We start from the raw sequence: 14,862 nt of genomic DNA, 5'->3' as shown, positions 1-14,862 counted from the left end.
AGTGTGACCTTCTGAAAGGTATGTTTCTTATGTGGCTGTCCCTGCTCCCTAATAGATGAAATTATGCTGGATGTTCTGAATAAAATAGAAAGGGGACATTTTTTACCCATTGTAAGAGAGGTACCAGTTTATTCAAATTATGTAAACCCTACATAACTGGAAGGAATTTTGTCAACTGATAATATGGATTTGGTCTCTGTGGGCAGTTTTAGAAATAATGAAAAAAGTATTGCTGTAGAGTATAAGAATTCTTTCATCACCACATTCTGTGTTAATAGTAGCCAAATAACTAGTATACTGATGAAAAACTGGCATATCTTAAAATCTGATAAAGATTTAAGTGATTTTATTACTGAAAACCCTATTATTGTTTACAGGTAAGGGATGAATCTGAAAAATGTGTTTGAGAAACAGGTGGTTTCACAGACCAACGGTACTTTGAAAAGGTGTGTTTTTTGCTTATATTATTCATCAGTAATAGAGGCTTCAGAAGTAACCATTAATGGGTATAAGGTGAAACTACAAGCGAAATATTCTTGTTTGTCAGAAAGGGAGTGTATTGTGCCTTATGCTGTTGTTGTGCATGTTTTCATATAGGTAAAACTGACAGGAAGCTTAAGTCATGTATATATGAACATGTGAGAGATATTAAACTTAAAAAAGAGACAAATGCCCTGTCAGAACACAGTGCAGAAAATTAAGGACATTGTTTTAAATTTATAGTACTGGAAAGTTTACAGCTAAATGAAAGGGGTAGAGCGTGGTCCTTATTATTAGAAAGACATGAATTATCTGGCAGCTATACTTGAATGCTATATGCTGGCCAGGTTTGAATGGACAGCCTTCAGTTAGGAGTATTTTAAAACTGAAAGCATTGGAAAGATGACTTGCTTCACTACTGAAATATGAATGAATACATATGGAATTTTTAAAGATAAACGTGCTATATGTATATGTATATATTTTATTTTATGTAGACTTGCTGCAGAAAAAGGATTTTTATGGCATTTTTAATCATCAGTGGAATGGGTGTCTGTCTTAATATGTTTTGGTAATGATTGACAGTTTTAAGGGGTGTATATAAAGCTGAAGGTTTGGTGCTAACATTTTTAGATGATGAAGTTTCTTTTTGTATGAAACAAAAGTGCTTATCATTTTTTATGAATAAATAGTGGTTTGTACTTGCCAAGGTTGCTGTTGATTTGTTCAGATATAACATTGTGGAAATACAAAATTTTGTTTTTGCAGTCTAACAGGAGTGACTGAATTAAACCACTTTCTTTTCCTGGAGGCAGGTGGATGCTTCCATTTTGTGAACGGGTGTTCTTGGTTTTTATATTCAGAAATGAGTTGGGGAAGTTGGTTGATATATTCCATACCAGGAGGTACCCCCATTCCTTACTTAGTGATATCAAGGAAGACATTATTAGAGGGAGGAAAAACAAGTTTTGTCCCATTTTGTGTGGCAATAATAAAGACCTGGCGAAGAAGTTAGTGACTAACAACAATGACAAACAGTGATCTATGGTATTGCCTTTCAATAGGGACACCCCTCCTATACTTGATGTACTTAGAAAAACCTGGAGTTTGACATTTTATCAGGACTTGAAGGTGAACTTCAGGGACACGCTGGTTGTAACCTTTAGTAGAGGTAAAAACTTGAAAAATCGGCTCAAAAAAGGACAGAACTAAACTGCAAATTATCAATCCACAGCTAGAATGTCTAAATGTGGTAAATGTAAATATTTTAAATTTGCTCATGACGATCCTTATGTTAGTACTGAAGGGTATGGCAAGGTGACAGGATGTCCAAGCTCATGTAATTGTGACTCTAAGGGGGTGTTTATATGGCCCCTTGTGTTTCATGCTCAGCCTTCTACATATGTTAGACCAGCTAGACTTAGTTTATTAAAGTTTTTACTGTCAGAATCTGGCGTGACGCAGCTTTGATTCTTTTCTTAGTTTGAGTGTTGTTGTTAGTGTGTCTTCAAGTAATATTTCATATTCTCCATAATAAAGAAAATAACATTAAAGGGTTCACCGATGACCCAAGAGTAATATAATTGGAGAGACTAGAGATCTCTTCAACAGAAATGGCGATATCAAGTGAGACTTCCAGATAAAAATGAGGAGGAAAAAATGTCAAAAATGTGAGGGACCTAGCAGAACTAGAAGATAGTAAAAAGAGGCAGCAGGAATGTACAGAAGTACAAAAGAATGACCTGTAACCGCTAATATATACAGTGGTATGTTCTCTGATGTAGAGTGAAACATCTTGGAGACTCAAGTAAAATGAACCCTGGAAAGCCTTGTTTATAAGGTTGCAGGAAGGGATGGAGTTCTACCGAATTGTTTAAAATACTGAGAAATTATGTTGTTATAGTGCTCTTAGGAATTTGTCAGCAAATTTGTGTAACACAACAGTGGCCAGTTGGATGGGAGAAGTTCAACTAATATTCCAATACAAAATTAGGGCAATGTTAAAGAGTGCTTGAATTATCAAACAACTGTATTTGTTTCGCATGTTAGCAAAGTAATAGTCAAAATTCTACAAGCCAGGCTCCAGCAATATATGGACTAAGAACCATTAGATATACAAGCTGATTTTAGGAGGAGCACAGGTATGAGAGATCAAATTACCAATATCTCTTTGAAAGTAGAGAAAGCAAATATAACAAACAGTGGCAAGTTCTTACGAGAAGTAGGGATATCATGCATAATGTTTGCTTAGAAGGATCAGATGGTGGAATCAATCCTGACAGGAGAAATGTTAAAAAATGAAACCACTCTGAAGGTTGAAAGTATAAAAAAGTGCAAACACTGACTAGCTCCTCTACGTAATATATCACTTAGCCTTATGATTTTTTTTTTTTTTTGCAAATAGGTAAGAAGTAGAGAAAGTGACAGATCTTATTTTCCTGGGTTCGAAGATGTCTGCAGATGATTATTTCAGTCATGAAATTAAAATGATCTTGTTTCTTTGAAGGAAAACTATGGCAAATTCAGGTAAGATTTTAAAGAGCAAAGATATCAAATTGTTATCAAATATTTCTATAGTCAAAGTTATGATTTTTCCAGTGAAAACAAATGGCTATAACAGTTGGACTATTAGTAAGGATGTGCACAGTAGAAAACAATGGTGTTGGTAAAAACATTTGAAAAATCCTTGGACTTCAAGATGATCGAATCAGTCTATGTAAGGAAATAAATCCAGAGACTGGAAGATTTTATACTAAAACTAAATCTCAAATACTTTGCCCACATAATGTCAAGACAAAATTCACTAGAGAAGACAATGATGATGGGAAAGATTGAACACAAAAGAAAAAAGGGGCAACTGGTTTTGGCATAATGGTTAAGGATTTTTCCTCATAGACACAAGGTACATGTTTTGATTTTGACCTTACATTATTGGCTAGGCTTAAAAATGGCTGTTCAGGGAAATTAGCCTAATATTCACTTAAAGGTTTTGGAGACGGTATAATGGTTACAGAGTTTAACTCAAAGATCCAAGATACCGTGTTTAATTTTCACCTTTGGAAGGAAAATTGGCTAGGCTTAACATGGTTCACAACGGCAGCTAGCTTAGTAATTAGCTATGAATCTAATCTATGGCCCTAATAGCTAAGATGGATAATCATCATTATTGAAGTAATGAATATGGTATTGCTGGAAAATAAAGAAACAGTTATTGACTGGCAGGACTTGTATGCTAAAGTCCCTGGAATCAGGAAGTGTTTTATTTGACAAAATGAATGAAAACAATTGATGTCAAGGTCATGTTGCTAAACAGCAAGAGACAATACTTCCCTGCCCATCAGAACATAATAAAAGCAATCCCAACAAGTTCTGGTATATGTGTAATACCTGTTATACTACCCTGTACACAGATAGCTGAATACTTCATTGCCATATCTGAGAGTATAATACTTAATAGTGATCAGCATTTCAACCACATAGTCTGAGATAATGCTTGTGTGCGCCATTGTTCATACTTCTCAAACTTTATTCATTTCTCTCTTTACTTTTACAAGGAGAAGATCATATCCTAAGTTCTTACATATAAATAAATAAAAACATGAATATATTGTGTGAAACCTAGCTGTACTGCTCAGTAATAAGCCAGTACTTCCCACTTTGTCAAGGGCAGATCATCATGCCTACTGAATTTGATTGAGTTCTTTGAGAAAGTCACTAAGGCCATGGATGAGGGTAAAATAGTATATACCACCTACCTCCACTGGCCAAGGCATTTGAAACAATTCCCCATTCAAGTATTATAAATAAACTCCCAAAACTGGGCATAAATCCCTATGTCATCAGATGGATAGCCAGTTGGCTCATGGACAGAACATATGTGGTTAAAGTGGGTGAATCTAGATCCAGAAAGAGGCCAGTTACTACTGGTGTGTCACAGGACTCAGTACTGGTACCACTCCTGTTTGCAATATACTTTTCTGAAGTCAAGGCAAATGTGTAAGGCCTCTGGATGACAAAGTTTGCCAATGTCTACAAGTTGGGGGCAATCACTGAATAACCCAATGGTATAGATATCCTCCAGGAGGGTCTAGATCAGAAAAATGATTGGTGCCAGAACCATGGCCTAAAATTAAGTGCAAAACATGCATTATCATACCTTTTGGGAAGTAAAATACCCCTGCAAATTAAAACATCAATAGCATGCCTCTTAGAGGGGACTCAGAAATGAGAGGTCTAGGTACGCAGATAGATAGTAACCCAAACTTTGAGCACCATGTGTCCACAGTGGTGAGGAAATCCTTTTATGTGCACAACTTATAAGTAAAGGTATGGCATCATGATCCAAGGAAATTATAGTCCCACTGTACTAGCCCTCATTCTATCAATAACTGAGCACAATGCATCATTTGACATGCACTTGACTAGTTACTTACAGCAGCTGGAATGACCTCAGAGGTTTGTCACAAAGAAAATAAAGGGTGTAAACAGCATGAACTATGCGGATAGACTTAAAAGTCCTGTCCCTTAACTCTGTCTCCTACTGACTATTAAGGGTGACCTATGACTGACCTACAAAGCACTTACAGATCCAGTCCTGATTGAGCTGCTATGCATCCGCAAGTTAAACAGTATGAGGGTCAGCCAATCTAGAGATCTAAACTTAGCGACCCAAACAAACCATGCTGAAGAGACAGATATGTGACACAGAGATTGCTACTTCTTTGCAACAGGCTTTCTACTCATGTTAAGCAGAGCCCTTCCCTGGCCCTCTTCAAATGTAGTTTGTATCAATGGATGAAGAATTACAAATTCACACCTGGGATAGTGCCTATGTCCCTTATGGACAGGGGAAACCTGTAAGATACTGAATGCATAGACACACACATTCATGTCATCATCTTGCCCCTAGGGGCCATATATTGGGTAAAATTGGGTTACATTGGTTAAGCTTGTAAGGGCCTTTAAGCCATTAGCCTAGTAATCCCCTATGAACCTATAAGTGTTAGTGTCTGTAGCTGTCAAGAAATCTATCATGTTAAGAGTACCACCTCTATTAAACACCTAATACTATTGTTGGACCTTGCAGCAGTGATTCATGCTCTAGTGTGTCATCTTTTCTACTGTACATGTTATCTTGTCTTGGGCTGTGGAAGGATGGCCTTGGCTGAATGTGGTTTGATTTTTACTACTGTCAATGTATCTTATCTTGGGCTTCTGAAGGATGACCTTGGCTGAATGTAATTGCATAGCCAGAATGTTATTGACTCCTCTATCCCAGTCAAATCCCTCCTGTGCCTCTGTAAGACTTTCTCTACCAAGTATGATCTTTAAGATAAGGTTCTAAAGATGTTGGCATTATGAAGCCTAGACATGGTCTACCTGAATGAAAGTATCTTCTTTATGTCCTAGTGAAACCAATTAAAAAATCAAATAATGGGCTGATGGCTGTTCCCAGGATTTGCAGAGAAAATTCAGCTATACAATTCCTTACTTATGCGAGATCAGCCTATAGGATCAACCAACTTCCCTGATACAGCTGTGTGATACTGATGTATTGTTCTGAATAACCCCCTAATGTATCATCTCTCAGGCAAGTATTTTTGAATCTATGTATGCAGCAAGATTGTTTTAGCTACTGTATGTTGTATTAATTTGTTATAACAACATTTTTACTTTGCAATGTGTTGATTTTGACTTAGCACAAATTTAATTTGTTTGCAAACTGTATCTTTAGGCTTATATCTATCTCTCCAGACCCTTATCATGGTCAAATGGGGCCCTAGGCAAGGTAATGGATCAGGGCCCCCCCCGACAACCATTCCAGTTATCCCATTACTTGTTTCTAACTCCCTGATTACCATAAACACTGTTCAAACCTTTCAGTGTGTATTAATTTTTCTTTACTTCAACAATGATCACAGATACTTGGTTAATTTAAAACATTTATTTAAAATTTTATAGCATAAACAGTGATAGCAATTTACTAAATGAAAAATACAGTCGCAAAATGAAAACAGACTTAGCATGAGCAACAGTAAACTTCTCTGCCCTGGAAACTCGCATTCATTAAAACTGCATTGAAGTCCACTTTCATTGAAAATGCATCTGGCCAGTGGTAGATTAAATGTACCTTTGGGATATTTTTACACTATGGGGCCACTGCACATGTTTTAGGGCCAAGCATAAATGTATGTGTTGCTGATTCTCCTTCCTGATTGTATTAAGCTATATTCCTTGTTTAATACAGCAATAAGTGTTAGAGTGACTGGTAGTTTTGATATTTTCTTCCAGTAGCAGTGAAACAAGATCTATGAACGAATAATAACAAAGCAACCTATTTCAGAACACTTCAACCATAAGAGGCCACTCAGACTGCTGTCATTGTAATCCACCATCATCAGTCGATACGCACTATATATGCAGAAGTAAATGCCATCTGAATAATTCCACATTAAAGAGAATTATTATTAATGCAGAGCTTACTGCTGGCAAACAATTTAGCATTTCAGTGCTTCATCAGCAAATTCAGTGTCTGCTGCCCTTGAAGAATACATTGCCCATGTTACAGTTAAAAAAATGGTATACTGGTGGTATGCAACAGGGAATGTCTGGCGAATTGACAACAGGTTCAGAGTTAGTAGGCTCTTACACAAAGCATGACATATTCTGGAGTGCAGCACCCCTCTGCATACACACTGTTTACACTGTACAGTAGTTACAACAATCGATCTACCTGGTGTGGGAAGGGAATCGACAACATTCTGCACCAAAATTAAGTGTGCTACCGATTGCACCACTGACAATGCAACTAAGAAACTCTGTGACTGACATTAACTGACTGTAATCCTCAGCAATTTACAAAAGAAAAACATTCAGGCTGTTTATGTGGAGGTTTAAGGCACTTGCCTGCCAATAATTAGGGTTTAGGGTTTGCTTCTGACCAAGTTACTAAACTAGACAGTACCGCTAATTGGGGTATTACACACACACACACACACACACACACACACACACACACACACACACATACGCACAATGAAAAAGTGCACTCACTGAGATGGGACTTGCTGTTAAGAATAGCCCTCATGTAAATCTTCCTTTTGCCAGTCTCACTCAGATATGCTGAAGATGACATTAGAACAAGTGGCACAAATCCTTGTTCTAAATGAAAAAATGCACTTGCTGTAATAGGACTTGCTCTTACCTCTCATACAGCTCCCATTTTTCTTATCTCCCTTGGACATGCTAAAGATGATGTTAGGACAACTGGAGTTTCTAGGGCTTGCTGTGCAAACATCTCCTTCTTAAATTTCCAACATTTGTGTGGAAGATGACCTTAGGATGTTGTCCTCATGGTTAGGTTTCTGGGGTTTGTTGTTTTGTGTTTAGAGAAGATTTTTTTAATAGCAAAGTAGATCCCCCAAGCCAATATGGGCCCTAGATTGCTGAGCACTGGGTCTGGCTCTATATCCATATAATCTATCGATAACCCCTTTCCCCATTTTATGCACTTGGGGTCAGGCTGTCACATCAACAGTGAAAATCATCTACAGCCAATGCCCACACCACTGGGTGATGACAATCCCTACCAGAGTTGCTCTTCTGTACCACAGACTTGCATGTGCACTTACACCTGTGGCCAATTTAGAGTGTCCAGTCTATCTAGTGCATGCCATTGGAATGTAGGCAGAAACCAGAACACCCATAGAAACACAGGGAGGATACACAGACTCCGCACAAAAGGCACACCAGATGATAATTGAACCAAAGAACCTCTTGCTGTGAGGTGGGAATACTACCTGCTGCACCAATCATTAATTATGGTCAGTAGTCTCTGGTAACATTATGCACACTTGTAGTTTCCTGTCTTGTCACTGATTATGGGTAGTACTTGAGATATCACTGTGAAGATTTGTAAACCCTCATCTCTGACTACAAGTAGCAATATATAGTAATATTGTGAATATATGACAAGTAGTAATCTATAGCAGTAGTTTTCAACTTTTTTACACTTGGAGACCAGTGAAAGTAGGAGAATTATTTCGGGGACAGCTATGACAGAACTAAAAACCATTATTTATAAAGCACCAAGTACAATAATCTCTGTTTGAGCGTAGTATGCCAAAGGATATAAAGTCTGAAACCTCAGTCATTTGTTTTAAGAAAAGACCAAAAATCTGGGCATTCTACAGAAATCTGGACAGTTGAGAGGTATGCTACACACACACACGCACACACACACACACACACACACACACACACACACACACACACACACACACACATGCACACGCATGCACACGCACACACATACATGCACATGCACACACACACACACACACACACACACACACACACACACACACACACACACACACACACAAACAAACACACACCTACGCATAGCTCTCAGCCAAAAAGGGACCAATCTTAGCAGAATCATGGACAAATCCAGAAACAATCAGGGACACTTTTCATATATTAGTATTATTATCAACTTGAGACATTGACAAAATAACAGAACATGAGTGAATATGTATTTTTCTAAATTAAAAGTAAAGTCTGTAACTCTAATTATTGTTGTTATTTATTAAGTGTAATTCATCACCTTTTCCCCAAAAGTCACCACTTTTAGGTGGAAGAGGGGCATAGCTAAAATTTCAGTCAAAATCAACGATGTCCCAGAAAATCAGGGACAGTTGACAGGTATGGACCTACCTCCCTCCCCACCCTCTTACACACAAAGACACACACACACACACACACACACACACACACACACAGAGCACATCTACCCTACTCCCTCACTCTTAAACACACATACCATTTTCAGTCATAGCCTCACCTCAGGCTTTGTGCCTGCTGAATGGAGCACAGCAACGATTATCCCACTCCACAAGGGGGGAGCCGCCACGGACCCCGGGAACTACCGCCCCATTAGCCTGGCGAGCCTGGTCTGCAAGGCCATGGAATGTATCATCATGGAACTTATAAACAAAGACATTGGTAATCTCCAAACTCTGTACCCCATCCAGTTCAGGCTTCTAAAAGGCAGATCATGTCTCCTAAACCTGATAGACTTCTTTGAAGCAGTCGCCAAAGCCATAGACAAGGGTAAGGTGGTTCACACAGCTATCTAGATCTTGCCAAGGCTTTCGACACCATCACCCACTCTGGAATTATAGATGAACTCACTAAACTAGGTATAAATCTCTATGTCACAAGATGGGTTGCCAACTGGCTCACTGACAGAACCTACACTGTGAAAGTAGCAGACTCCATATCTGACTTCAGACCAGTGACAAGTGGAGTACCACAGGGTTCAGTCTTGGGTCCTCTCCTGTTTGGTATCTACTTCTCTGAAGTACAGGGTAACACAGAAGGTCTTTGGCTAATGAAGTTCACAAATGACTACAAACTAGGAGCCACAATCGAAACTCCTAACGATGTGGACATCCTACAAAAGGCCCTCACTGAGACAGATGCCTGGTGTCAAAGCCATGGCCTCAAGCTCTCAAGCTCAATGCCAAAAAGTGCATTGTCATCCCCTTTGGTAAAAACTCTGTACCCATGAACTACAACATAGGCAGTAGTATACTTAACACCGAAAGTGTGATAAGAAATGTTGGGACACAGGTGGACAGTAGTCTCTCCTTTGATAATCACATCGCCACAGTAGTCAGGAAATCCTTCTACGTGGCACACCTCATCACAAAAGATTTCTCATCCAGAAAAAAAGAGGTCATTGTTCCCCTCTACTCATCACTCATTAGACCCAATATAGAGTACAATGCCCCTTTTGGTATGTACCTCACAAGACATCTACAACAACTGGAAAGGCCGCAGAAATACCTCACAAAGAGGATTACCGGCCTCAAACAGATGCCCTACACAGACCGTCTCAAAAAACTCCAGCTTTACTCCATCGCATATCGCCTACTCAGAGGTGATCTCTGCCTAACATACAAAGCTATGTCAAACCCAAAGCTGTTGGACATGCTCCACTTAAAGAAATCCCAATCCCTCTGAGCTACACGCTCTAGGGACCTAAACCTTGTCACCAAAATAAGCAGAACATGCCAGAGGGATAGATTCCTGTCCCAGAGACTTCCCATACTCTGGAATAAACTACCTATCTATATCAAACAAAGCTCCTCATTAGCACTCTTCAAGAAAAATCTTGATGACTGCATGGGAAATAGGAAATTCACCCCGGGGATCACCTCTGTGGCTCTGCTCGACAGTGGCACAGGAAAATTATTTTCTTAGGTGGCAAAAGCAAGGGTACCTTTGTGGCTGGGCTTGTATAGGCCCCAGGGCCGATAGCCTAGTACCTACCTATGAACCTATGAATCCCCACCTCCCTCTTACACAGACACATACCATACCTCTCAACCTCTTACTGCAAGAAATCTGAACAAAGGCCCAAAACTAGGGACACATTTTAAATATTGATCTTATAAACTTAGAAACTTGCTAGAACAACAGGGTTTGTATTAGAATACATTTTCTTAAGGATGTGAACTCTGAAACTCAAATGCATGTCATTATTTAGTGACTTTAATCCACAGATCATCCCAGTGATTGGTCAAAAAAAAACCCCACAACTTTTATGAGGAACAGACCAAAAATATATGGTAAAAATCTGGACATTCTGTGAAAACCTGTATAGTTGTGAGATATGACACACACATACACCCCCTACTTCCATCTTAACCACCCCATACCTCTAAACCTCTTAGAGCAAGAAATCTGGACAAAGCCACAAATGATGGGAGGACAAAGGCCCAAAATAGGGACACATTTTAAATATTGTTCTTACAAACTTAGAAAGTTGATATTACAAATTTCCACAGGATATGAAGTCTAAAGCTCAAACATCTCCCATTATTTTCTGCCTTCAGTCCTCAATGATTGGCCAGTGATTTGCCAGATTTATGTGATACAGACCAAAAATATGAGACATACACATACATACATAAATGCACACACACACACACACACACACACACACACACACACACACACACACACACACACACACACACACACACACACACACACACACCTACTTCTCACTTGTCCATTCGTGGTCCGCAGTCCAAACATCTTCCAGAATTAAAATTCTGAGTGTGCAGAAGACAAAGACGTAAACCATTGGTTGCACAGACGCAACAGGTGTTTGCAACCTGTTTTCGTCTTTTGCATTTGTACAACCGGAAACAATGCGAGTTCTTAAATAAAAACTCCCTTAAAAAAACAATAAGCAATTTTTTTTACCGGCCCTAGTGGCATTTGCCAGAATGGCCAGATGCACAATCCAGCCCTGCTTTCACAGACGGACAGGAAATTTCTTCCCGACTGGATCCAGTTCACAGACCGGCAGTTGAAAAACAGTGATCTTTAGTATCATTGCAAATACTTGTAATTATCTGTGCCTACTGCTTATAGCTAGCAATGTTATATATTCTAACAGATTCAGTTTATAAAACCTAACAGTTCTGCATAGATTTTTGTATAGAGAATTATCTGTGTGACTTTTACTGCTAATTTTATTTATTTATTTTATTTTTATTTTACATTTGCTGACCGGGATAGTCCGACTGGATACATGGCCATTTTCAGCGGAGGCCCGGGGAGAAAAGCTCCAAGGGTAAGCAGATACAGCATTACATAATACCAGCATTACATATTACTAACAAGACTATTTACAGAGATTAAGCAAGCAAGTTAAACAAGTTCCACAGGTTACAGTTAATCCTGAGCACAAGTCAGGATTAAATTAAATTACACAGTAAACTGGTAAACAGATTTTTACACATTCTAGAGAGAGTTAGCCAGGCTTGATACATTGACATAGCCAGTTAAATGACAAATGTTGTTTGAGTCTAGTTTTAAATTGACCTAAGGTGGAAAGTAAGGTAATATCAGCTGGAAAAGAGTTCCAGGATCTACTTACACAGTTTGCAAAGAGAGAATCACCGGCTTTATTATTAATTTTGCTAGTCTGAATTAGTAGTTTGTTAGAGGATCAAAGCGGTCTAGGATTGTTATAAGGGGTGATAATATTTTTAAGTGCAGGAGTATTGTCCGGATTGTAGAGGATTTTATAGGCCATAATCAGTTGGTTATACTGGATTAGGCTGGGTAGTTCAAGCCACCCAAGCTGATTTAGATTGATGCAATGATGTGTCCTAAAATGGTTGAAGTAGATTGTATGAACATGTACTTTTTGACTAATATGACTATATACAGGTGATAACAGGTTTAATGGAAATTGTACTTATTTTATGTCATTGCAGACATTTGTATTCCTTTACCATGATCACACTCGTGGGTGCAAAATGTATAGCTATGAGTAAATCCAATATTACCAATAACCTCTTGTGGTGTATTACTATATAACCTTCAACAGGTATGCAACTAGTGTAGTATGATTCTCTGGACTGTCCACTTGCCCTAAAATGCTCCTTAGTTAGAAATCTAAAGCTAACACACTGCCTTTCTTATTATAAAAGCAGTAAGAGAAGCTAAAGAAATTACCAAACTAAAATTATGAAGTAAAGCAAAAACAAACAAAAAATTCAGATGGTAAGACACTTCTCTATTTTACTTAGAGAGCAACAAAGTCTCTAATATAATCAAAGTGCCATAGTACACTGATATAGAATTTAACAGAAGAATAAAGCAGATGATAGGTATGGAAAAGAATAAGCATATTATTTTATATCTATTATCTGGGGGACCATTAAAATGGAACATTTGTAATCAGAATTTGTTGCTGGAGAGGTTTGAAAGAAGAACACACATAAAAACACAACTGCTTAAAAGTTACTGTTTATTTACTTAAAAGTCCATAGAATAAAAAACGAAAACAGTAGCCATTACTGTGACATTACCACATGTGACTTGTAATTTCATAACAGGAAGTAAACAGAAAATTTGTTGAAGTACTCGCTACCCCCAGGTGCAGTGACCACAAAGATGATTGTATTACTACCAGAGTAGCAGCTTCCTGTAGGGAGGGCTTGGAGAGTTTATTGCCATAAAAAATATTTGTTTAATATTTACACTTGAAAGGACCTTTACTACCTGAGTTGGTCACAGTTCCATTTGATCATTTATATTTCTCTGAAAAGGTAGGGAGCTCGAATGAATTTCTAAGTCACTGCATATATACCCTTTATTAATGCTTTATGGTTTTCAATGATTTGCTCTATACATCATTAATGATTAACAAACATATTAGGAATGGTAATACAGTGAGTGGATACATTACCACAGGCATCATCTCTTGAATAACTGACTGTAGGTGGTAATACATGCTAATGCTGTGAACGCACATTAACCTGTGACTGACTGTAGGCAGTAATCCATGCCAATTCTGTGATCACTAACATCAACCATTCAGTGACTGTAGATGGTAATCTGTACTAATGCTGTGAACACTCACATTAACCAGTCACTGAATGTAGGTAGTAATAATGTTAATACTGTGAACACTTACATTAACCTGTGACTGACTGTAAGTAGTAATCCATGCCAAAGCTGTGATCACTAACATTAATCGGTCATTGACTGTAGGTGATAATCCATGGTAATGCTGTGCTCACTCCCGTTAACCAGTCTTTGACTGAGGGTGGTAATCCATGCTAATGCTGTGAACACTAACATTAACCTGTCATTGACCGAGGGTGTTAATCCATACTAATGCTGTGAACACTCCAATTAACCTGTCACTGACTGTAAGTGGTAATACATGCTAATACTGTGAACACTCACATTAACTAGTCACTGAATGTAGGTAGTAATCCATGCCAATGCTGTCAACACTCCCAGTGACCAGTTATTGACTGAGGGTGGTAATCCATGCTAATGCTGTGAACACTAACATTAACCAGTCAGTGACTGTATATATATTAATCTTTACTAATGCTGTGAACACTTACATTAACCTATCACTGACTGTAGGTAGTAATCCACGTTAATGCTGTGAACACTAGAATTAACCTGTCACTGACTGTTGGCTGCAATCCATGCTAATGCTGTGAACACAAACATTAACCTGTCACTGACTGTAGGGGGTAATCCATGCTAATGCTGTGAACACAAGCATTAACCTGTCACTGACTGTAGGAGGTGAAAGATGCTATGGCTTTGAGCATTTGCATTAACCTGTCACTGACTGCAGACAGTAATCTGATACTGCCGTGAATCATTTAAAAGCCCTTCCTGTCAGCAAGTATGGACTGTAATTTGTAGTTTCACTATGAATGTCAGTCATGTACCCACTGCCAGTGTTTATGGTTGGTGGTTTACAGTACTGGTATGAACATTTATAATGCTCATTTATCACTGACTATAGATAGTAATGTATAGTAT

General features: G+C 38.4%; 1 long non-coding RNA gene across 1 annotated transcript; it reads left to right on the top strand.

Moving 5' to 3' along the window:
- Nucleotides 1–375: 375 nt before the first annotated feature.
- On the top strand, nt 376–6,064 carry LOC122808088. Its single transcript, XR_006365786.1, has 3 exons — nt 376–446; nt 2,885–3,006; nt 5,890–6,064. It is a non-coding gene; the product is annotated as an uncharacterized LOC122808088 (long non-coding RNA).
- The last annotated feature ends 8,798 nt before the right edge of the window (nt 6,065–14,862 follow it).

This window comes from Protopterus annectens, chromosome 8.part0 (genome assembly GCF_019279795.1).
Source record: "Protopterus annectens isolate FY-2018-M chromosome 8.part0, PAN1.0, whole genome shotgun sequence".
NCBI classification, from domain to species: Eukaryota; Metazoa; Chordata; order Ceratodontiformes; family Protopteridae; genus Protopterus; species Protopterus annectens.
This window is presented reverse-complemented; position numbering and strand designations above follow the sequence as displayed.